Source organism: Corvus moneduloides, chromosome 1, assembly GCF_009650955.1.
Source record: "Corvus moneduloides isolate bCorMon1 chromosome 1, bCorMon1.pri, whole genome shotgun sequence".
NCBI lineage: Eukaryota > Metazoa > Chordata > Aves > Passeriformes > Corvidae > Corvus > Corvus moneduloides.
In genome coordinates, this window is record NC_045476.1 from 142,095,790 (window position 1) to 142,120,306 (window position 24,517).

Consider the following 24,517-nt stretch of genomic DNA (forward strand, 5'->3'; position numbering starts at 1 on the left):
GCTTTTGAGAAGCCATCACATGTGGAAGTGGGCTTGAGGCAGAACACATCACAATAAAATCTGAAAACAATCGAACAACCAGATGTATGGTTTACCCTGACATCCTAAAAGTTGACTGAAATCTCTGAGTGAAAAAATAAAGTGAAGTCTGAGCATGGAAAATACCAGCAATCTGTCAGAGAATCATGTGAAAACCTTGAGGGGGAAAAAATAGAACCTTTGCTGAATGCTTAACTACTGTTTACCAAGCAAAAATACAATGGCTTCTCTGCTGATCACAATTATGCTGTTATAAATCTACTGATTTCTTCTGCTACCTTGGATTTACAACATTGTAACCAGCCTTACAATCTTGTCGGGTCTGCTGCTGCCAAAGAATTGCATGTTACCACTCAGGCACACCCAGGAGATTTCTCTTTATGTTGACACAGCAAGTGGTCTATCTTCCGAAAGAAAAGCATGGAGATTCTGCATGTCCAATTCCTGCTTCTTTTAGTGATTATTCTGTATTTAGTCAGGGTTAGGAACAAAAATTTAGTTCTAACTGGCTAATCTGATTGTGATCTGATTTGCAACCTTCTATTTTGATTTTGAAGTTTTGATTTGACTGAGAAACCCATTGGATTCAATGTGCAGCTGATCTGTATCAAAGCTCAGTCACAAAGCTGTAGGAGTGGAAGGGGTCACAAAATGTCCCACCACCCATATTACACCAGGATTCCATGATATGACTGGTTTGTTCTTAACGATCTGCACTGTCTTCCCCAATAGATTTGAGCTTTGGTCCACTGCTCACTCTGACCTCCTAGACTGAAGTTCTCTCCCTCCTTTCCTCCATTTCTCTGAAATCTTCTTTACTGTAAATTAATTTTTCATCCTTTTCTCCATGGCCACAGAGAACAGTTCATTGTATCTGTCTCCAACAGCTTTTTTTGTACTGGAAAACTGTTATCATGTGCCCCTTCAATCTCCTCTTTTCTAGATTAAATGGACGCAGTTCCTTCAGCTTTTTCCTCATAGGTCATGTTTCCTAAACCTCTTAACATTCTTAGTTGTTTCTTTTGTTCTTTTTCTTTCCATGTAAAAGAGAAGACAGTGATTCTGGGAAAATTATTTTTCCAGCATCTGGCCATAGTGGGTCCCTGCTGTGAGACAGTTTCTTACTTGCTGGAGAGTGTGTTATCCACCTTTGATAATGCTAGCCTGAAGGTCCCAGGCTAACATTATCTTGTTAGCTATTGTCAGTCTCTGTAGTCACTGTGTGGTGTGGAAAATGAAAGTAGGATGGTGAGGAAGTATTACTGAGTAGGGGTAATGTGTGCTAATTTGAACTAAGAATTGATGTTTGCATTGCTAGAGGGAAAGTTTTCTCTGCAGTGGAGAAGAAATGTATTTTTTACCTCTGACTTTTTTTCCCTTGCCCCTCATGACAATGGTATTTCTGGAGGGAGAACTGGTCAGGCTTGTCTCAAGAGTCCAGACTGCCTCTTTTCTAGCCTAAACATACAGGAGTTTTATGTTCTACTGATTTTTGTACCTGAAGCTTGAACTACTCTTTCTTCTGTTGCTCATTTTAATGAAATGCACCAGAAAAATGCAAAGATGATGAAAAGCCTCTCAGAGTCCAGGATCAGCCCTGGGATCCCTTAGCCCATGACTAGTCAAAATAATGTGTGATGTTATACTAGAATTTTCACATTTCCTTTTTTTGGGGGTGGAAGACTGAAAAATGTCGTCAAATATCTCCAAATCCATTTTCATGTTTATTAAGCATCATCATCACTTATTGCCCTTAATTTGACACATAAAATTTGCCATCATTTCTGAGGCTGGCACTGCTGAGGAGCTATTGAGTCTCGTCTGCAGTATTTCTGTGACAAACAGGCAGCAATTACTCTGATGAGTAATATTTGCCTCAGTATTAAATGCTGATGGGAATACATATCCCAATGTATTCATCCTACAGATTTAGAGTTGCCTCTAAATTAGCCCAACTAACTTCTGCTGAAGTTAAACTCTGCTTACACTGGCCATGACAAAGAACTTCACCTCTGCTAGAGGACAGGGTTAAGCCTACTTCCAGCTGAAATGGCTTATGAAATGTTTTCACAAACGTGTGTGGATAGCACCAGACTGTTTCAGAAGCACATTTACAAACTGCACTCTCCTTCAGGAGCTGGAGATCCTGTTCAGAGAAAGCTGAAAGAGCCACCTGTGCCGTAGTTTACACTGTCAAAGCACAAAGCAAGCACTAGCCAGCAGGGTGCAGCTACAAACCAGCCAAAGTTTGTTTCATACTGTGTTAGCTGGGAATAAGGAAAGCAGAAGCACTGCCCTGCTGTGAGCCCCAGTGGTAGGATTTGCCAAGAGAAGGCTGTGGGACTGTCCAGGAGGAGCTGTGAAGGGACCAGTAAAGAAATACAGACATTTTTGCAAAAGGTAGTCCAGTAATGGATGTCCTTGACCTTGATGGCATGATGCATCTCATTGCCTTCCATATACTAATGCAGGAGGGAATTCACTCAAGGTTCTGGAGATATTACAGAAAGCCACCCAAGAGAAGACCTTATGAATCCTTCTTCAATCCGGTACCTTTTAGACACATCTGCAGACTGACTGCCTGGGTCTCCATATTGATCCTGAATTGTTGTTTCTCCCTTTTATAGCCCAGAAGAAAGTCACAGGATTTCAAGATTTTTATTCCTTCAGACTAATTTGTATCTTCTGTTTTCTGTGTTTGAATGATAAATGAGGTCATGCCCATGTGATATTATTGGCAACAGGGTTTCCTAAAGACTGCAAAGATGCTTCTAACCTTCTGCCATTATGAGATTATTTTTGCCAACTTCCTAGACATTCAGAGGATGTTTACTTTCCCATTTTATATTTTTGCAGAGTGGAGATACGCATCATCAGACAGTAGTCAAACATGTCTAATTAAATAACGCCATCCATATTCACATACAAGAGTGGCCAATTCGGGAGCTGCTAGCAGTTGTGCCACAAGCTGAAAGCCCATGCCATTAATTTCAATACATGAAAGTGCAGCTTGCTAAAAAATACTTTTCTTTCCTTCACTGGTAGAATTAGAACTTTCCTGGTGCCTAGTTTGGCAACAGAAAAGATGGCTTTATGAATGAATGTGTAAAGTAAAAGAAATAGTTGCTGATGATCAGAAGGCAATTCAGCTTTCTGCCATGAAGAACAACTTCCAGAATCAAGAAAAATGTGAAGTCTGTGTTCTGTGTTCTTTACTGTTCAGCAGTGCAGGATGCTATGGTCGATCAGTTGTTAGCACAGACCTTCAACAAATCACGTAACTCTTTCAACCTTTCTACTTTTCTGTGCAAATGAAAAAAGTAACTGTAAATCTTGCTGACAATTACTTGTATATCTATTGGCAGGCAGTCAACTTTGGCCTGAACAACATGGGAACAATATGTGCTGCACAGCCAATGCCCATTAATTGTCTCTTTAGTTTCTCCTGCAACTTGTAGAACACATTTCTCCCAGGTGATCTGCTTCTTTAAACATTAGTACAAGCTTGTCTGGCACAGAATGCCAGTAATTTATGAGTCAGATTCTGCTTTTCAGTAATATTTACAGTGTGCTGTGTTGTAGAGCACATTAGATACTCTAACTACAGATGAAAATATAGGAAAAGTGATTTTTTTTTTTGGTTACCTTCAAGATACAATTAAAATTATTCTAATTTTTCTATTGACTGTTTCATCAGCTGACACAGACCCAAAGCCTGTTTTTTCACTCAGTCTACATATGTATGCTCATTAGTGAATGGCACAAGGATACAGTAAAAGGAGCTTCCAAATACTTTCCTCTCTGTGCACAGGACTGCTCTCTGGATTGCCATGTCATTTTGACTCCTTGATGTACTGCTGTACTGATTAATCACTGTTGTTTTTGTTACTGTAGCTTCTCCAAGACTTCTCCCTGGTTTCTGAGAAGGGTGCTGTGACAGTAGGCAATAATAACTGCTTGGCTGTGATGGAGACTTTTCTAGTGGGAACTGCTGACCTTTGACTTTCTACTTCTGAACTAGTCTGTCAGTGCTGAATGCTTTATAACACTTATTTAATGAGCAATCTCTTCTCACCTCTTCCAAAGACTTAATAGCAGAAGCTGTAGTGAGATCTCCTATCATCATCTCTTTTTGTTCGAGGCATTACTGAACATGCACCAATGTTTTATGTAATGTTGTTACAGTTAAATCCAAGTAGCACACAAAAGCAAATGAGGAGGAACAACTACTGCCTTGAGTTCTACCTCTTTAACACTTTTCATTCAATTTTATTGTACAATTTAGTCACTGGAAATCCACTGAGGATTGGAATATGTTAGACTATTCTAGTTAAATTTTAGATGAAGGTTCAAGCTATAGTTTAGGCATACTAAACAATATATACCTTACAATTTTAAGGATCACCTGCTATCTCAGGCTTATGGGTCTGGAGTTTGGAACCAGACATGCTTTCTGGCAATTTTCTAGTCTTAATGTCTGGATAATGCTGCGCCAGTTACTGTATTTGGCCTATAGCTACTTTAAGTGACTAAAAGTTTTCTTCTTACCTTCAAACTTGGGTCCAGCTCAAGTCTGTTTGAAGACCTGAGAACACTGGAAAGGATGGATGACTTGCTGTTGTGGTATGTAACCTATTCAGCTGTAACAGGAGACCCCTGGCAGCTTTTGTGGGATCAGTTAGTGCTCACACTGTCCGGGAGAGTGAAGCAGGCTCCTGCTGGTAACCTAGCATTAGGCTTACTCCTCTGTGTGTGTGTGGTGGATTTATCTCCCACTAGACTGTGCACCTTTTTCACTAGACCTGAGAGATGGCGTAATAGGAAATCCAGCACTACAGTGCGTTGGAGAGCCTGCTGACCCACACTGCCCTGTCTGTCCCCTCAGTGCTGGACAAACCAGGAGGGCTTTTCAGGTGCACAAGGAGCTGTGAAGACCTCAGAAATGTTAGCTAGTGTGCTGGAGATGTGTCTGCAGCGGCCAGCCTGCCTAAAGGTGCTGCATGGGAGCGGTGCTTGGGGCTGTATACAGCTTCAGGCTGGCTCTGCAGGGAAGTTCTGCCTGAAGCATGGCTCTGGGCCTGGGCAGTGCTTGTTATGCCAGTGGCAACCAGTTCTTCACCTGGACCAGTAAATAAGAGCGAATGGGCGCAACATTTACCCTCTGGGGAGCAGCATTTTTGCTAGTGAAATATTTAGCCCAGAATGTGATGGTGCTTCTCAGTCTTGAATATGAGGCTGGACAGAGAAGATACAACTGGATTACAAGGACACTCACAGACCTGGGAGGATTCTCCTTTCACCTTGGCAGGTTTAGTTGAGCAGATATAATTTTGTTGCAATGCCCAGGCTTGGAGTGCTGTTCTGGAGAGCAGCACTGACACAGCTGGGCTCCTCTGCCCCTCTCTGAGGATGGCTGGAGTCCTCCACAGAGGTTTCTGGGCATGTTCATTAATACAGTCTGTCTGAACTAAGGTATCGTAATGAGAAAAGAAAAACACTTATCATTTGTCTGTGGACAAATGTCAGGATTCCCAAATGCTTTTATTTTGTATTTTTATTCAGCAACACTCAAGACACCAGTGTCTATTCCTGCAGAAAAATCTTTCCTGCAATATCTGAAAGACTCACTTATAAGAAGTCCCACCTTGTCAGGTCTGGCAGAACTTTTCCAGCCCTCCTCCTTGTCCTGCCTGGGCCGAAGGTGTTGTTGGACAACCTGCATTTTTCCTCCTGGAGAATGGTGGGAGCATGCTGTCTCTGCTCTGCATCCCATGAAGCAAAGGCAGGGGGAAACTTGTCCATGGTCACAATAAAAAATTTCAGTATGAAGCTGTCCTGCTCAAATTGGCACATAAAAATATGTGGCTTTTCCAAAGGTGCCTAATTTTTTAGAGCTCCACAGACTCTCTTGGGGAATTCTTTGTGCTGAACATCTTTGGGTGTCAAAAATGAAACATGAGTGATCTGAGTGAATCTCTCAATGGCTGCTTACTCCTGATAGTCACATGTCTGTAACTGAGTTTATTCCTGGTGGTGGTGATGGGGATTAACCCCATTCCCATCTCCAAAATGGGGAAATACATTGTAAAAACAAATTTTCAGTGCTGATATTGGCTTAGAGGAAGACCAGAGCCAGTAAAAACAGTTTTTGCAGGCTTCAGATGAAATCTCTGATATGCAGTAGCTTTCCCAGATGTACAGGCACAAGGAGGATAGCTGGGCTCACATATTTTCTCACACATATCTGCTAATGGAGAAATCCCATGTCCCACTGTAAATGTAAATACCCAGAAATGTTATATAAAGTTATGGCTTTCTCTAGAGAATTTTTGCTGCATAAATTTTTGGCAGCTCAGGATGGATGTAATCCTGCTCCTATGTGTTAAGTGGAAACAGGGCCTATTGCTGTCAGATTGCTACACTGAAGCCTTGAGCAATAAGGGATATCTTATTAATGGACCCAGAAATACAGTTGCCATGAATTTTGAGACTTAGAATTTAAAATGTGCGTGAGTATCACCTTTGAATAAGGTACTGCCTCCTGCCTGTATTTTATAACACAAGACAGGATTATTGCTTCACCAGAATACATGAGAGGGGTTGCTGCAGCAGTGGCATGTGAGGTTTGGATATCACAGAATTGTTTTGGCCTTAGGTAGCTCATTTAAGTGATGCTGCATGACACCTTTTTCCAGTGATCTGAAACATAACAAAGGTATAGTCTCTCTTGCTGTCTCTGGCCTGGCTGGGTTTATTTATTTGTCACTGCACATAAAAGCTTTGACGGATTTAGTGTTGGTGATATATTTAGTATTTTTGTGCTGTTGGAAATTTTCTCATTTAATCCTCTGGGCACTGATTTTCCTTATCTTTTGTTAAATTACTTTCCTAAACAAATACTTTACATGACCTTGATGTGATTTTAGGCAATATTTTATATAGCTCCATTCTAAAGTCTGACTCATGAATCCTTTGTATCTGTCTTCAGACATCTGTTGTCTGAAAGATGGCATTCTCAAGTTGTGTAAGGACCCCTGGATATATGCCTGTAAGTCTCACTTCCTAGGCTGGAGTTGGCACCTGTTTTTCAGACATCTCGGTACCCTTTCCCAGGGGGATGTCCAAGTCTGGGATCTTTCCAAATGGGAAAACTCATCACAAGCTAGATCAGCAGCTAAGATCCATGGAGCTGGCATGGAGGAACTGGATGTAGTTACTAGGCTGATTCCAGGTATAGGATCTTTAGAAACCCGTGTGAGCTATTTGCATGTGAGTGTCTGTTGGCAGTAGGATTTTGTCTATAAGTTTGAATTCCCTGGTTATCCAGAGAAGATTTTATTCAGCATGCTCTGCACTGACCCTGTGATGTCTGTGTACATCCCATGAACACAAAGCAAGTCAGTTTGTTGGATGGAACAAGACTGGGGTTGGAGTGTCAGGGGCAGAGCGATCCTTCAGTGCCTCTATCAGACTTATCTAACAAGGATTGCTGTCACTAGTAAAAATACCCCTTAGAGATGACAAAGAGCACATGTGCACTTCGAAGGTTAAAAATATGTGTCTGTAATTGTGTCACTCCATGGTGCTCATAAACATTTTGGAGAACATAGCTAAAATTTATGATACGTGAAACACAGTGTTAAGGCATCATTGAGCCACCACTGTTTTAAAAATCTGGCATCCCCTTTACTTGTAAGACTAAACTGTTTTAAATTTATTTACACCCCATCATTTCCTTAGGGACCTGTTTTCCATAAACTAATGAGGCACTGGTGCAAGAGCTCTGCTGTTATTCCTGGCAAAGACCATTTTGACTCAGAGGCACACCTCACTGGATTTTTTTTCTTCAGTAGCTCACTGCAAATAATAAATAGGAGAAAATACATCATGTTTTTGAGTATCAGAGACAAGTCGCAGGACTTGTGAAAAATTAAACAAAGCAATTACAAGTTGAAATCCATCTTATTGCACTTGTCCCCACAATTTTGCATGCCTTACTCTTCTCATCTATTTCAAAATTGTACATATGCTTTGTTGAAGACTAGGTCAATCTACCAGCAACCACAGAGCGTGCGATCTTGCAAAAGGGAAATAACTAGATTGATATTCCTCATTGTGTCCAAAGGAGTGATATCTCCTTTCTTTTCCCTTGGCTAACATGTCACAAAATTGATCTTTTACTTAACATTTGAGATACCAAAAGACTGCTGCTGAGACATACAGGAGTTTCTAAGCAAGTGGTAAGCTTAAGGTCAATTTTTAGAAGTAAAAAGCCCAAAGCTTCAATGGATTTTCTAAGTGCTGATTCTCAATGCTGAGTGAAAGTTCTGTAAAGGGACTGGGCACAGTAATGTATACACCCAAGTACAAAACTGTGTTAAATGTGAACTATAGAAATCAAACCCTTTTCTTACATACCGCTTCCAAGATGCACTGCAGTTATTCACACCTTTGCACTAAGGCCCAAAAGATTGTAAAACTGATTTACTGATGAGGGGAAAAATGGTTATTATTGGTGTGATTACAATTGATTGCTAGAATATTAGCTTATTTACATGAAAAATGTCAAAATAAGTGTCTGTGATTAACCTCAAGGTAAAAACCTCTTCCCAATTACATATGAAAACATGTTATTCTATCTGTGGACATGCCTCAGTCTCTGCAGCAGCGTGGCAGTATGAAAAACAGAAAAGGCCTTGATGCTGTGCAAGCCCTGCTCAGCAATAAGGAAAACATCCCAGAATTATCAACACTCTTCTCAGCACAAATCCAAAACATAGTCCCATACTAGCCACCATGAAGAAAATTAACTCTACCCCAGCCAAAACCAGCACAGAAGTAATTTCCCCAAAGCCAAAAAACCAAAGCTGAAGCCAAAAGCTGATTGTCCTGATTTGCTGGTCATGTACATTAACTAAAAGACCACCTCTTCCCGCAGAGAAGAAGAAGTAATTATTAGACATGGGAGACAAAATGTGCAGAAATAGTGATGAACTAGAGCTATAAAATAGGATTTGCTTGTTTGGTTCCTCCCCCCTCCCCCATTCATCTAGTTTCTTTAAGCACTGAGTGGAATACAGTCCTTTATCTGTGAGCCCTCATGAATGTAGAGCAACCAAATAGGATAGAAGTGAAGTCTTCAAGCAGGGAATATCCCTGTATATTTCACAAGCTCAGGTGACCACAAGGAAGAAATCCACGAGGCCAAATTGTCAATGGATACAGAAATAATTTTTTCCCTGACCTTTCTTTTGCTCACTGTGTCACTAAACTGATTACTGTTACATGAGGGTGTACTGTTAATAGATGCACATTTAAAAATTTTAACTTAATAAAATCCACCTTGAAGATGAGATGAGAATTATGGCAAATACTAAAAATTCTAAATAATTGACTTCAAAAATAATTGATGATGCTTGAGGTCGAAAGTACTAATAAGGATGGGTAGAAGTGGATTGTGCATCACATTTTGAATTGTGTAATTTCTATGCTGTATCTCTGGAACACGAATCTTACAGTAAACCAGGCGAAGTCTGTTCACAATGAGAATAACCATTGCAAACTGCTTCTGAATTACACTAGAAAAAGTATTGTGATAAGTATAACTCTGTTGAATTACAGCATATTATACAAAGAGTACTGTCAAAAAAAAGAGTTCAGTTTTCTGATATGTTTTAGAACTTCTAATCCATCCTGGTAGTCCAAGTTTAAATCTTCCATGTGAGCTTTTTCTTTCTTAAATCTTAGAAGGTGATGAGGTCCCATGCTTGTAGAGTATTTCAGACTTTCCATTTCTTTATTATGTGTGTATGATGTAAAGTGCTTTTATGTACAAAGTAAATAATGGCTTTTAGATATAAGCAGACAGATTTGTAAATTTAAATATTATTATATATTTATAACTGCAGCCAGATTATTTGATAATGCTCATGTCTGCCTACTCTCACAGAATGCGTGAATGTTTTCATTTCATTTTATGATGCTATATTGCATGTATGTGTGTAAGCACTTGAAAATATTCTCACAGATGTAAAGGCATGATGAAGCCCATGTTCAGCCCTTAGGGTGCGTAATAGACCCTTGACTTGAACGTACTCCTGGCAAAATTTATTGCTGATTAGGGGCAGAAATTAGTTTTTACACTAAACATGCTCAACCAAGATGCTCAGCATGGTGCTTCAGAGATGCTGTGAGCTCCTGCAGCCTGGCAGAGGTCAGGCAGGTGCTGCAGGCAAGAACATGGGTGGGTAGAAGAAATGGTAGAAGTCACAGCACGCCCCATTCCCACCATCATTGGGTGCGCACTGCCTCTGGTAAGCACAGCACATGGGTTTCTCTCATCTCTCTGGTTCAGGTTTGGTCTGCAGAGGGGAAAAGGAGAGAGAGCTTCTGCCTCGTGTTTTTACCCTAACTGAAGCCAGAGAAAATACAAGATTTGGTCAGTTTTGGACACAGCCTCTGTCCCAGGCTGCCTGTTCTTGAAGCTTTGCTTACCCTAGGTTGAGACAACGGCACTCATCTTCTGCAAGCATGCACTTGTACATTCATGCACACACGCACACCACGGGTGCCCTTCTTGCAGCCAGGTTTTTCATTGCAGACACCTCAGTGAGATGAGGATGGGGCAGGAAGGGAGAGCAGGGCCATCACTTTAGTCAGCAGCCTCCAGGACAGAAACAGTAAATGCCCACTAAAGCAGATGAATACATCAGCAGGGTGCATGAGAAAATTATGGGGTTATTCAGGAAAAAAATGTGTTTCCCAGACTTGCCCAGGTTTTGCCCCAGCTTGTCAGTCACTGTGACCTTGGTATACTTATTTTTGTTTTGTTAACCATCATCCATTCTGACTGCTAGCAGCATGGCCAGTAAACAAGGGTCTGGTTTCCTTGCACACCCTTCCTGCAGCCTCAGCCCCATCCTGCTCAGCGTGGAGTGGGGTGACCAGCGAAGTGGGACTGCCATGAGTAGGGGATTAATGGTGTCTGAATGCACTCCAGCACTAAAAGCCACCTTGGTGGGACACGGAGGCTGTGCTGCACTGAGGGGCAGAGAGCACCTTTGGGAGATTTATTCCTCTATTTAGACCTTCATAATTTTTTTTCCTTACCTTTGCAGAAAAGGAATTCAATAAATCACCAAGAAATGCCTTATACGCTCACAAGGAAAAACCATTACCTGCACGTTTTCTGCATGCATACAGCATCATATCTACATTACAAATGTCACAAACATGTCTTAGAATCAGTCTGCTTCACTTTTTCCAGATGGCATAAAACCAGCTTTCTACAGCTGTTCCTTAAAACATATTTTTACTTAAGTAATGGTGTTTTGCTGAACAATGGTACTCATAAACAAGTAATAATGCTCAGACCCATTTTGCACTGTTTTAACTGACTCCCCAAGACACAGAGAAGTGCTGAATTTTGCTTACAGGCTCAGTTTTTTTCTTTTCTTCATGGTGTAATTGATGCACACAAAAATTATGTAGAACAGGTTGTCAGATGTGGCAGCATTTTTTTCCACCCTGAGAAAAGGCTTTGAATTTAATTTGGCTAAATGTTTAAATACGATAGCATTGAGCTGGAGAAACAGAATTTTGACCATCAAAGCATTTTATTTTTATAATTTCAAAACTTTATAAAATGCTCTTAAAAATAAGGTCTTTCAATACAGATTTTCCTGTATAATGCTTTACTTCTGGCAAATCAGAATTTTCTGGGAAAAAATACTGTCATTACATGTCTCAATTAACTCCATTTGATATGAGAAAGGTCATTTGAACCTCTTGAAAGTATTGTGTATGTCTTTGCAAAAATTCTGAGATTTAATCGGGATTTATGAGGATGCAAGTCAGATGCAAGTAAAGAGAATCATAGGCCTGCCTTTAGCAATTAGGGGATCTTTGTATTTTTGGAGGAAATAAGTCCTCAAATCTTTCACCACCATCTTCCATCTTCCATCCTTCCATCTTCCAGCTCCCTGAAATCATGACTATAGAAATCATTAGTACATGAGTGTCAAGCTGATAAAACAATCCCTTGTGAAAAACAAGCAAAACAAATGTTTAATAAATTTCCTTCTGAGCCTGTCTTTTTGTACTGGGACAGATAACTTATTTTTTTCTTTTTTGTGCTCCATTTCCTTGTGTGTAAAATGGAGTATGTGATCCTGGTGCTTGAAGGAAACAGTTTAGTCTCTCCTATTGCAAGTTCAACTTTTCTTGCACAAAAAATGGGCCAGATGGTCAGTAAGTGCAACATGGAGCAGGTCAAACAACAAGGTTGGGTTTTGCATGGAAATACCAATTTTCTGAAATCCAGATTTCTGACTGGCTGCTCAAACTTTTTTCAACCAGAATGAAATTGCTGGTTAAAAGCAGCAAGATCAAGCATCCACCTGCTGTGGAGAATTTTATTACAGAGACAAACACACTGCAGAAAATTTGGAGGAAGTTAAACTTTGTGCAGCATTTGCATCAAGTAAGGCACCTTTAGGAAGCCTCTTTCTCAGGAATCTTTGCTGAAAGGTAAATTTATTTTAAAAGATAACTCTACTTTGTTGTTGCAAGGCATAACCTCCTGTTAGAAACGACTAGAAGTGCTGTATATGCTCAGTCTGGCCTCAGTAATGGCTTGTGCCAAAGGAACATAAGCCAGTTGAAGGTGGCTCAGAGATGGGGGTACAGAGATGTAGCATTGCCATGAAGAACGTGAAAGGCACATTTGGCACTAATTTACCCTGTTTTCAATCCCAAAACCCCAGCATTTGCCTTGACAATCCTACACTGCATGTTCACAGAGCACTACAGCTATCTGGAATATGTTAAGAAAACACAAGACATGTGTCTCATGCTGACTAATATTAAATTTACAATGTTTTGAAGGAAAAATCTGCAGGACACTGCGATTGCTTCCTCCCCTTTCTGACTTTGTTGGTCATCTGGGAAGTTGTCCCTGTGCTGTATTTTTCTGAGACCTGTTCACATCCTTCCGTAGCTGGATGGGAGATGTTGGAAGACAGCAGTACACCCAAGGAATGAGTTTTGGATCAGCCTGGAAAGGTAATGCTGAGGCATCCATGCTCCTGCTGCCTGTTTATGCAGCACTTCCTCCTCTCCAGGTTTCCCCTGCAACACCTATACTCACAGTCATTTTTGTAGACAGTGCAAAGTCTAATTTGGGGCTTTAATACAGCGTGGATTTACTCTATTCGCTACACTCTCAAGAGGATGCTCCAGGTTTTTACTGCAGCACTGTTCACAGCAGACACTCAGGCTTGACTTTCTGGAAAGAGTTCTCCAGTTTTTGACAGCTTCATCAAAAATACTGCCATGCTCCCAAGATTACTGACACTCTATTTTTGAAGTAATTAGCTCTTTGTTCACCTAAATCTAGGTCAAGTGAGGTCTCATTTGGATGTTTTCAAGACACTCATCTGAAAAGATATTAACAAATTGCATTGCTGAAGTTGAATTTTCTTACTTGGTTTGCAATCTATCAGAGACTGCAAAGCACAGATTTCCTTCACTCCAGAGAATGTCATAACAAGTTACCAGGTCTTTTTATTAGCACATGAGAACTTCCAAGTCATTAAAAAACATTACTGTTTGTGTGGCATGATTAGTTTCTGGAGGAGTAATGGAGATTTTGCTAAGGCAAAGTGGCTGCTGAGGATCCAGACAGTGGATGATCCAACAGCAAGTTGTGAAAGGGAATCCTGTATCCTGAGCACGTGTTCGAATATTGGTGCATGCTTTGGTTACACCAAAGGTCTCTTGGTCCTCTTTTGTTGGTTATTAGAAGTTCTAGAATGCTTTTCCCCTGTCCTATATCTGCATTACACACACAAACTTGCAGTATGGCACAGCAGAGGTAATCCAGGTGCCTAACAGGTGGGAAAAGTATCAGTGACATTAATGGCAGAATTATACTAATGCAGATTTTTAGATACTTAAAAAATTCACTTCTACAATTTTGTTGGGTGCAATTCTGACCTTAAGGTAAGGCCTCAAGACCAGACAGAACTTATGTGATCAGGTAAATGCAGAAGACATAGGATACTTGTTTTTCAGCCAACAATCAGGTTTGCTCATGCACTGCTGCATTTGCAGCCCCAAGCAATTCCCATTAGCTTTAGCAAAGCTAAATGGTTGAGTGCCACAGAGTTAGGCCACATTAATCTCACCTTTTCCCATGCGGGCTTTAAAAAATGGAAATGAAAACAGTTGAGAGAAAATACTGGTCTTCTGGGAGAAGAACAGGTTCTGCCTGCTGGCCCCAGAGGGAATATATAACACCAGGATTAGAGTTACTAAGGAGTGGCTTAATGGAGCTGGCTGGCTTAAAGCTTGTCGTGGTTGTACTCATGGGAATAGCATCTGCATACCAATAGAGCAAGGCAGTCCATGGTCTTTAACTAAGAACCAATCAAATAAAATCAAAGCAGTGTCTTCATACATAAAAAATTTACCATTTTTAAAATTTGGACTTAAGCACAGATTTATTGATCTTATATATAGATGTAGGGAATAAAGCATGATAGTTTAAGTCCATTAGAAGGGGAATCAGATTGATGTTGTTTGCTGATCTCCTGAGCCAGCAGAAACTGGCCTGTAAGAAAAGGATGTCTCTGCAAAGCAGTTGGCTGTCAGCTTATTTGGCAAAGGTGCTTCAGGTGGTCTTGCTCAGGTACACCACTGCACATATCCTTGCATTTAGATGGGGCCATTCCTGGACCTGCAGGCCCAGGTAATGCAGCAGCTCTTCCATTCTCAGTCACATTAGAAAATCACCTTCTCAAACTGAATCAGCTTCATTTTAAAGCAGTTTGCACTCTCTAGAAGTGCATGCCAGAGCCTCGCTACCATCTGACAGCTAAAGCCATTTAATTGCCCTCATCCATGTATTTGAGGCTAATTTTCAATAAATTAATTATTTTATTAGTTTTATCTTTTCATCATCTTATGTACCCCACAGCATTTACTATCTCTAAAGATAAAGTAATATTGACATCTCTTTTATCTGCCTTCATCCCCCATTTTTCTGCATATCAGTCCCTTGCACCCATGCCTTGCTTGGGTGCGCAGTGCCCTTTTCTATGCCTGGTGGCTCCCTGTACCCAAGGAAATGGCACTGCCCTGCAAAAGTGCTCAGTGCTTACCTATGCTGTTACCTGCTTTCATGCACACTTTTGACCATTATCCCAGACAGATCCTGGACTTGGTCAGAAGGTGTCATGAGCCAGGGAGTGCTATTCCAGTCGGTACCAACAGTGTAGGTATCTAAGCCTAGGTGTGCTTAAGTTGCTGGTATACCTATATTCTCACAGTGACCTCCTGCACTCCTCACACCAGTATTTCTCAGGTCTGCATTACTGCCGTCTGAGGTCTGCACCTCTGTGATGGGAGTTACTGCTGTAATGCTGGAAATTTTGTGGATAGCATCATTTGCTGGATAGAAAGGGAGTGAGACGGAGGGAAATAGGAAATCTGAAAGAGGAATAAATTAGTGAAGGTTGGTATAAATTATCAACTGTCAAGAGGCAAAAAAAAAAAAAAAGGGTTGTAGCACCTCCATCTATTTACATTCAATTTTTTTCCTGCCCTAATCCTGAAGTTTGCTGTTACTTAGGCTGGCATATGTGCTGATACCCTCAGGCAAAAGTACAGTCTGCAGTTTATCTACCTGGCAAATCCTTCAAGTGCCTGTTGACAGAAGAAAGTTTGGTTCTGAGCTACAGTGAATCGTTCTGCTCTCTCAATAAGCCAAGTGGTGCAGTGAGGAAATACCACAACACAGAAAAATGCTGTTTACATGGAAAGGAGAACACATTGGACCTGCTGTATCTGTTCTGGTAACACAATATCAGTTAAGATTTATTATAGGAGATGCCTATCCTTTTTCTGAGACAAAATCAGAGTGGTTATTCCTGAAATGACCATTTCTTTTTCTTGTATAGTTGAAAACAAACAAACAAACAAACAAACAAAAGATTTTATGATTCATGAAAAGTACCAGATTGATAGGGATGGAGACAGAAATCTGCTGTTCAAAAGGCAGATGAAAAATTATTTCACTGCCAGTATGTCTAAGATTTACTACAGAAAGGTCACCTACAGAAGTAAAATGACAGTTGAATTCCTCAGTTTCATTGATCTAATTTTTTTCTAATGTTTTTCTCTCCACCCACACATGTTAACTTGGAAAACAATGTCATTAGCATTTCTTGACTGTCTCATTAATATTGTACTCAGATATGTACATTTTGGAAAACAACCAAGCAATCCCACTTTGTCTAGCTAGAAAATTACAGCATACTGCCTTCTCACCTGTGGCCAAAGGATGCTTAGTTTTAATTCCTCAAAAGCTTCCCAAGCCCCCTAAGGCAGCATCAGTTCCTACATGCCAACACTGGAGTGTATTGAAAAAAATATAGCAGTACCCATGACCAGAGGCTCCTGCTGGCAGAAGCCAGAGCAGTAGGTGGAAGTCCCTGGATCTCCACAAAAAATACCTTCAAGTGTGGGTGAATTCCCACATAATAAGATAAGGAGAGGATGGTTTGGAGAAGATGTGCCTGGTTTTGGAGACTGTAAATACAACAATATTTCAAATTCTAAGGCCATTTGTTAATTTTTGGGAAGGCCCAAATTGAAAAAGGAAAAAAAAAGTACACAACTACTAGAATCGATTTCTTCTCATCCAAACAGTGGCAAATTTACCCTTTAAAGAATCAAATCACAGTTTGACATGATCTCAAATGCCTGTTATTTCAACATACAGGTTGCTTGCTCGTAAAAAGCCAACAAAGCTTAGTTTTCTCCAAAATTATGTCTTTCACAGAATCACAGAATTTTTAGGGTTGGAAGGGAGCTCTGGAGATCATCCAGTCCAAGTCTCCCACCCAGGCAGGGTCACTTAGATCAGATTACAGAGGAACATGTTCATGTGGGTTTTGAATGTCTCCCAGGAGGGAGACTCCACAACCTCCCTGGGCAGCCTGTGCCAGTGCTCTGCCACTTTCCGCGTAAAGAAGTTCTTCCTCATGTTGAGGTTGAACTTCTTGTATTTTAGTTTATGGTCATTGCCCCTTGTCCTGTCACTGGGCACCACTGAAAAGAGCTGGTGAAAAGGCACCATCTTCTCGGCACCTGCCTTTGAGGTATTTATAGGTGTTGATGAGATCCCCTCTCAGTCTTCTCCTCTCAGGCCCAGCTCCCCCAGTCTCTTTTTGTAACAGATGCTACAGACCCCTCATCATTTTTGTGCCCCTCTGCTGCCCCTCTCCAGTAGCTCCTTGTTTTTCTTGTATTGAGGAGCCCAGAACTGGACACAGCTCTCCAGATGGTGCTTCACTAGGGCTGAATAGAGGGGCAGGATCTCCTCCCTCAATCTGCTGGCCATGCTCTTCCCAATGCACTCCAGGACACCATTGGCCCTCCTGGCTGCAAGGACACTGCTGGCTCATGGTCAGCTTGTCATCCACCAAAACTCCCAGATCTTTCCCTGCAGAGCTGCTCTCTTGTGGGTCAGCCCCCAGCCTGTACTGGTACTTCTCTCTCTGTTCATGTGTCCACATAGCCCAGTACACCTGAATAAAGAAGACTTAAAATTCTGGACAATCCCTCCACCCAGAGTTACTGAGTAGCAGCTCAGTAGTCTATGTTCTACATAGTATTGACAGATTATAGTCAGTCAATGTGCTTGCAGCATTTGTGTGCTTGGAAATACTCCTCAACTCCCTTCTTCAGTCCTTTATCCAACTCCTCCCCCTAACCTACGTCTCTTCCCTAATGTGGAGGGAAGTATTATGGAAGATCTAAAGGACTTTTATTCACCGCCCCAAAACATCATCATTGTCTGACAATCCCCCACTCATCTCATCTCAGCCTGTTTGAGCCTGTCTTGGTTCAGAGAAGCCATCCCTACAAACCAGGGATCCTAGCTTCTGCTCCAGCCATCCCACTCTATACTCAGTGAAAGCTAACTGAAGTTAAGCAGAGTGGGCATGTTTATATATCTTTAATAAATTTAAGTCAAGACCATTTACATGAATAAAAGTAAGTCCCTTGAGGTTTTTAAACCCTCCAAAAATAGCCCTCAAAATTCAGCCAAAATTAATGCAGCCACAATTTCCATGGAAAGCACCATCAGATGGAGGAGGCTATGCCAGCCAGCATGCATACAGTGGCTGTTCAGTCCCCTCCACTCTTCTCACCTTGACAGATTTTGTAGGGAGACAGGGAAAAGGTAATAGTTGAACTCTAACATGATGTCACACCCTCCACTCAGGAGAAGATCACCAAAGCTTTCAAAAAGTCTCTTACAAAATCCCTCAAAAGAGGCTGTTGAAGAAACTATGCAATCACAGAACAAGAAGAAAGTGCTGTCAGTGATTAGAAACAGACCAAGACAAAACATAAGAGAAAGGAAGAATGACTAGGTTTAGAAAGAAAACAGGTTGAATGACAGGCTGAAAGAAAAACAGGTGCAATCCATGCTGTAGAATATCATCACTGGGGATCCTGCAGAAAGAGGTGAACAGTGAGGGGAGTTCTTGGATGTGAGCAGGGTTACACTGCTCACTGGGTGGCATGCATGGCAACTCTTGGGAAGGGTACATGAACCACTTACAGGAATTACGGTGCATTTAAAATGAACTTTAATAATTAATAAATGAGCCCAGCAGAAAGATCTGTAAAGTCCTTTGGTAAACTAGCAGTGTCCAAACCCAACCAACCTAAAAATCCTCCAGTTTCAAGAGCAAATGCTTTGATACCACAGGAATGATGGGCACAATAAGGAGAGGAAAACATCTTCATTTGAAATTATGCATCTCATGTGAAATCAGTGAGCAATGCTCTCTTAGATAATGAGTGAGGAGCTGACCTTGATTATTGACATAAATACTGAAAGTGGAAAGCAGGAATAATAAGGACATAAGCCAACAGCTAAAAAGGTGGCATCTTAGAAACAGATCATTCCATAATTTGATTACCACTGGGATTTTCATGAATTTCCTTTGAAACATCTTGGCAAGTCTTAAAAGCAAGATATTAGACTAAGCAGGTTGTGACTTGATGGAGTATAGCAATTCTTAACATAAGTGGGAGGTCTTCAATAAAGTCTGACGTGATACAGGCTATTGCTAAAACTAGAACATACAGTATGAATAAATAAAAAATACGTCCATTGTTTTTAAAAAGAAAATAAATCCCCCCACTCCAAGCTGTAGGGTATCCACTCCTCTCCACTTGGTAAGATATAGCTGAAAGATCAGGTTAATGGAAAGATCTACCATTTTTCCTGATATTTTTCCGTTTGTGCATGTTTCTGTATGACCACGTGCACATGTGAGCATACTCAGTACTCTTTGCAAAGATGAATGGATCTAGTGGCACATATTCAGCATCTACACATTTCCCAAATCACCACATCTGCAGGAAAAAAAGCGTTGAGTCCCTCTATCCGTCACCGGTGTCAGGCTTGTACAAAGCTGTGTTTTACACAGCTCAGATCGTTCAGATACATCACTTAAGCCAGTCATGAGTAGGATGAAGTGTGGGGGACACTGAGAGGGAATGTTTTACAGAATGAAGGGCTTCAGGGAAAGGATTGGAAATGGAAAAACATCCATGATGGACTGTGCTTCTCTAGCTGTCAGATGCAGCTTGGAAGTCAACCAGGATGTCTAGAAAAAGCAGTTTTTTCATATCCTGATGACTAAGTTCTTCTTTCATTTTTTTCCCCCTCCAATGTTTTTTAAAGTCTTTTACATTTCACTTATACAAAAATGGAGTGTTATGGGGAAACCCCCTTTTTTTATATACAAGGTTTTGTCCTCTACCAACCAGGGCAAATTTAGAATTGGTGCTGACACTGAGGGGGCTGCACACACAGAGAAAGTAAAAAAACTGACCAAAGCATCTCTGGAAATCCATTTGTGTTTAAAATTCTGGTTTCTAAGATTATGATGATTATTTTCTGTTATTACAGGCCCTAGGCAACAGTGAAATAGTTCTGGGCATGGGACTCCAAATGGCAATTCCATGCATAGACTAAATAGGCGAGGCGGCTGAATAGGAAAAAGATTGCAACACGCAAGGAAGAGAGGGGCGATGCTGAGAGCTGAACACATCTCTTGGATCCCACAGCATTAACCACAACCTCAGTTTCTCTCACCTACATCTTGCACACCTAAAAGTATCACCAGTCCCATCACTGCAGGTTGCAGCCACCCACGGGTCCAAGGCACCTGCTGTTTCCTGCTGCCAGGAATGTGATTCCTGGCACATTGCCCCACTGAACACCAGGCCCGTGTCTAGATGACAGCACTGATGGTGAATGTGTCTGTCTGGTCTCCTGGCTTGAAAAATTTCTGTTGTTAAAAGAAAATAAACTTGGTTTAGTTGCCTTTTTTTTTTTTTTTTTTTTAATTTCTTCTGTCTGGAACTTGATTTTCACTTGATTAGTGACAAAGACATACATGGTTCCCCCTGCTCTAGCAACTCCTGGATTGCTGTACCTGTTGTGGCACATTCTCAGGAAGTCCCTGCTCTTGTAGGCACAGATATAAAGATTGGAGCCATCTCAACATCATTCTGGCTTCTTCGCACCAGCACTGAGAGTTCAGGTCTTCAGAGACCTCTTGCAGTTCACTGTATATTGCCTTTCTTATCAAGCTGTTACATAAACACTCAGTACTGTGTGTAAGATAATGGTATCTTGATAGCTTTATCTCTCCCATTGTTTCTGACCTGGCTGGGGTTTGCCACCAAGGATGTTTATTTATAAAAGCATCAAAGAGAGAATAACACCTTTGTTATGTTTCAGATCACTGGAAAAAGGTGTAGTGCAGGATCACTTAAATGAGCTACCTAAGACCAAAACAAATCTGTAATATGCAAACTTGGTTCTACAGGCAGTTTAGGAATTTGGTTCTTCAGATGGCTCTAGACATTGCAGATAAAGTGATTGGGATGGTTTAGACACTGTAGATAATGGTCCAACTTCTTTTCTGTAGCCTATGACTGCCCTCCTGATACAAGAGAAGCATCCACAATGCTGTGTACCACACCACATCATGTGTTTCCTGCTGCATCTATGCTTATTCAAAACACTTCCCTTGCATCAGTAAGTTTTGATACCTGCTGTGGAGGCAGAGGCTTCTGCTGAAATTTAGTCATGTGCCCCTTTCTTCTGTAGTGGTTCACACTGAGCTTTCTTCATTGGAGCAGCCAATTTGCAGTGTGCCATGTGGATTTATGAGGGCTACATCTTTTCCTCTGCTAGTTAGTAATTCACAGAGCTTATGGATGTGTGCTAGTGTTAGTGTAAGTACCCATTAATCATTATTACACACAAAGCTGTTGCTGACTTATTGTACTCCGGGTTATCATTTGCATGCTTATTATGTCCAACTTAGTCTCATCAGTGATGGTTAAAACTTCTGCCAGGTCTGGATCAGGTGAGAATGCACTCAAATCCTTTCCATTTGCCATGCTCTGAGTGACATGTAATGATCTGTTATTTTAAACAAGTAGCACAGTTTTTGCTGACTCACCTGGCTACTTTCCGTGCTGCTGAAATTTATACTGTTCATCTACCACATCTATTTTTTGTCCAAAAAAAGTCTTTAAAACTAAGAATGTGCTATTGTGTTTGTCTCTGGCGAGGGGGAATGCCTTAGGATGCAGATGTACCTGGAAATCCAGTGTGGTGTTTACACACTTGCTCTCCTGTCACTCATCCCTCCCACACCACTCCCTCTTCAGCCACTCCCACAGATTTACTGGCTGATTTCATTTTGTATTCTTTTGTCTTTCTAGTATATAACTTACTGCACAGTATCTTACTGCCCGCCTCAGTTCTGTTGCTCAGTACAGCTGCAGCAGTTTTTCTACACTGACCGACGTGTTTTCCTGTGCTGTACCTGTGCGGATGTAACCACGCTGGACAGCAGCCAGGTGAGACTCCTTGGGAGCAGAAAGTCCAGCAGTGCAAGCTCTGGCTTGCTGGTCCCTGTGCCAGCAAATATATATATTTTAAGAGAAACACAAACAGAGCTTGTCCTGGTTATAGGGCAGCCATGGAGATGCAGCTGAACTTGTAAGACAGTCGGCCTTCTTGGTAGATGCCTGGGTAGCAGTCAGGCAACTCAGGTTTAATTTACAGTTAAGCCATCTAAGTTTATTTCTCAGAAAATAAGTATTTTAAAAATTCTGAAATTAAAACATGGTTAAAACTCTCTACAATAAACAGAAGTCTTCAGAGGAAAGAATGGCTGCCGGCTTTGCTTTTTGTTCAAGCTGTAACAAATTTGAAGTTTAATTTATAGTCAAGGCTTAAAAAGATGCTTGAGACAGTTCTTCAAAAGGAGCTGCACATCTGTGAAAGCCCTTGCTGAATACTTCAGATAATGCTCAATCTGGGTTGGATGCCCCAGAGATCAAGTCAAAGAGAGAAGTGATTGTTTTGCTTGTGATATCTACACCCAACCCCCTTAAAATGGGTGACATTTCAGCTGCAGGCACATTATCAGTAGCCTGAGATCAGAATAGCTGTCAAGTACTTTCAACTTGGAATAAGAATCAAACAAGCAAGAGAGGTCATGAGTTAAAGATTTAGGACATGCTGTTAAACTTCTCAAACCTTGTTCTCCCACAGAAAGGAAGCTGTAATAGTTCTCCATATAACTTATATGGTGAAGGGAGGTGGTGAAGGAAGCCCTAACAGACCAACCAGTATTCCTGAGAATGCTTCTGCTGTGTAATTATTTGAAAAATGAAACTCTGTAGGATTGGGAGATTAACAGGACAGATTGACTTTTGTCAGGGTTCTCATATCTATGTCTTCAGCAGAGGCTGTGTGAAATTGGTCTGTCCCAGCCTCACAAAAAGGGAACAAAATCACTTCATGCCGACTCTGTTGAGTCTCCTGCGTCATGCAGTCTGGCACATACTGATGCAGAGGGGCAAACTGCATTTTGCAGTTCAGGGGTTTAGTTTTTCTTTCCAAAACTCCAGAATTCTTACATGACAAGGTGAAACAAATCTACTGAATTTTGTCTTAATGATAATTTCCTCTCAAAGACATTTTTGTTATGAATGACAGATGATTTTGTTGGTGTTTAAAGGAGAGGAGGCCCCTCCACCACACTTTGGCTGAATGAAGAGTCCATGACATCTGCTTGTCTTAATTACCCTGTATTGCTCTGTAGATGAGTGCTGAGGATTTATGTCTTCCAAAGCATGCCTGGTATCTCCAACACTACCTTCTGACCTAACAAATATCAGTCCCCCACTGTAAGCTCCTTTCTTTTGAAGGCCCTGGAAGACCCCAGGTGTTCATATCCCATCCTGCTGCCTTCTAAGGACTCAGAATAATTTATTCTTGTAGGGGTTTTTTTGTTTGGTTGGTTTTTTGTTGTTTGGTTGGGTTTTTTTTTCTTGGTTGTTTGCTTTTATGTTGGGTTGTTTTTGTTTTTGTTTTGTGTTTTGGTGTTTTTAGTTGGTTGGTTTATTTTTGTTTGTTTGTTTTGCTTTGTAACTACCAGTTAGGAACTCACTGTTAGAATCAAGGGAAGTAGTAACCTATTCCAAGCAGCCCTTGCTTGTGCTATCTTCCGTGTGGGAAATCCCTTCCCTGTCTTTCAGTGAACAAACTTCACCCTGTCAAGAAGGATTTCAGGTCTATCTTTTGTGTAATTCCCTGTTCTGGCAGCCAGGCAACCTTAGCAGATCTTCATGAAAATCACTTCTTTCTGTTCACAAGCTATCAGTGAAGATACTTCTCAAGCCCTCTGTCGATTTTCACAAGCTTTGCATGTTTCTATCACAGTGTTTGAAGGTGTATCAGACAAGTGACACCAGGTACCACTAGCAGTGTGATGGCTTCCGATAGCCTGCCAAAAGTGCGCCCATTGTCCAAATGTTCCAAACACATATACCACAATGCAGGTAGACTCCAGTGAGTTTCCTGATGCTTCGAGGTCCTGAAGGGAGCTGAAGTCTAGTCAGCACGCTCTACCCTGCTGCAGAGCCTAGAAGAGCTTTGGTGATCTGAAGTGCTGTTACTGAGGTCAGTGAGCTCAGTTTCCAGAGTTCACTGCATATTCTTTCCATATTCTTCCTCTGGCTTGCAGGAAAAGTGGAGGGATAGTTTGTTTTCTCTTAAAGCCCTTTATTCCACCAGTCCTCTATGCATATGCAATAACTTACAGAAGCTGGTCTGAGGAGACCTGGCAGCCAAGGGTAGGTAAACAGTAGCAGTCTCCTGTCTGGGACGGAGAGTGTGTAGGGAGCTCCCTCTATTGATCTTCCAGGTCTTAGGAGAAGGGTTGGGTTCTCCATGTCCTTTACTGGGGAGAATAAAAAAGCTTTCTGTGAAATCCCTCATAGAAATATTCTCTCAGTGTAATGGCTTCTTAGGCTCCAGAATGCACTCATACCACCTATTGATTGACATCTTGAAGTCAGG

The 24,517-nt window shown here is 41.2% G+C and overlaps 1 long non-coding RNA gene across 1 annotated transcript in view; it reads left to right on the top strand.

Annotated features, from left to right (window-relative positions):
* The window catches only part of LOC116453880, a 54,135-nt gene that overhangs the window by 20,014 nt on the left and 9,604 nt on the right, over positions 1-24,517 (top strand). The gene's annotated exons all lie outside the window — the stretch shown is intronic.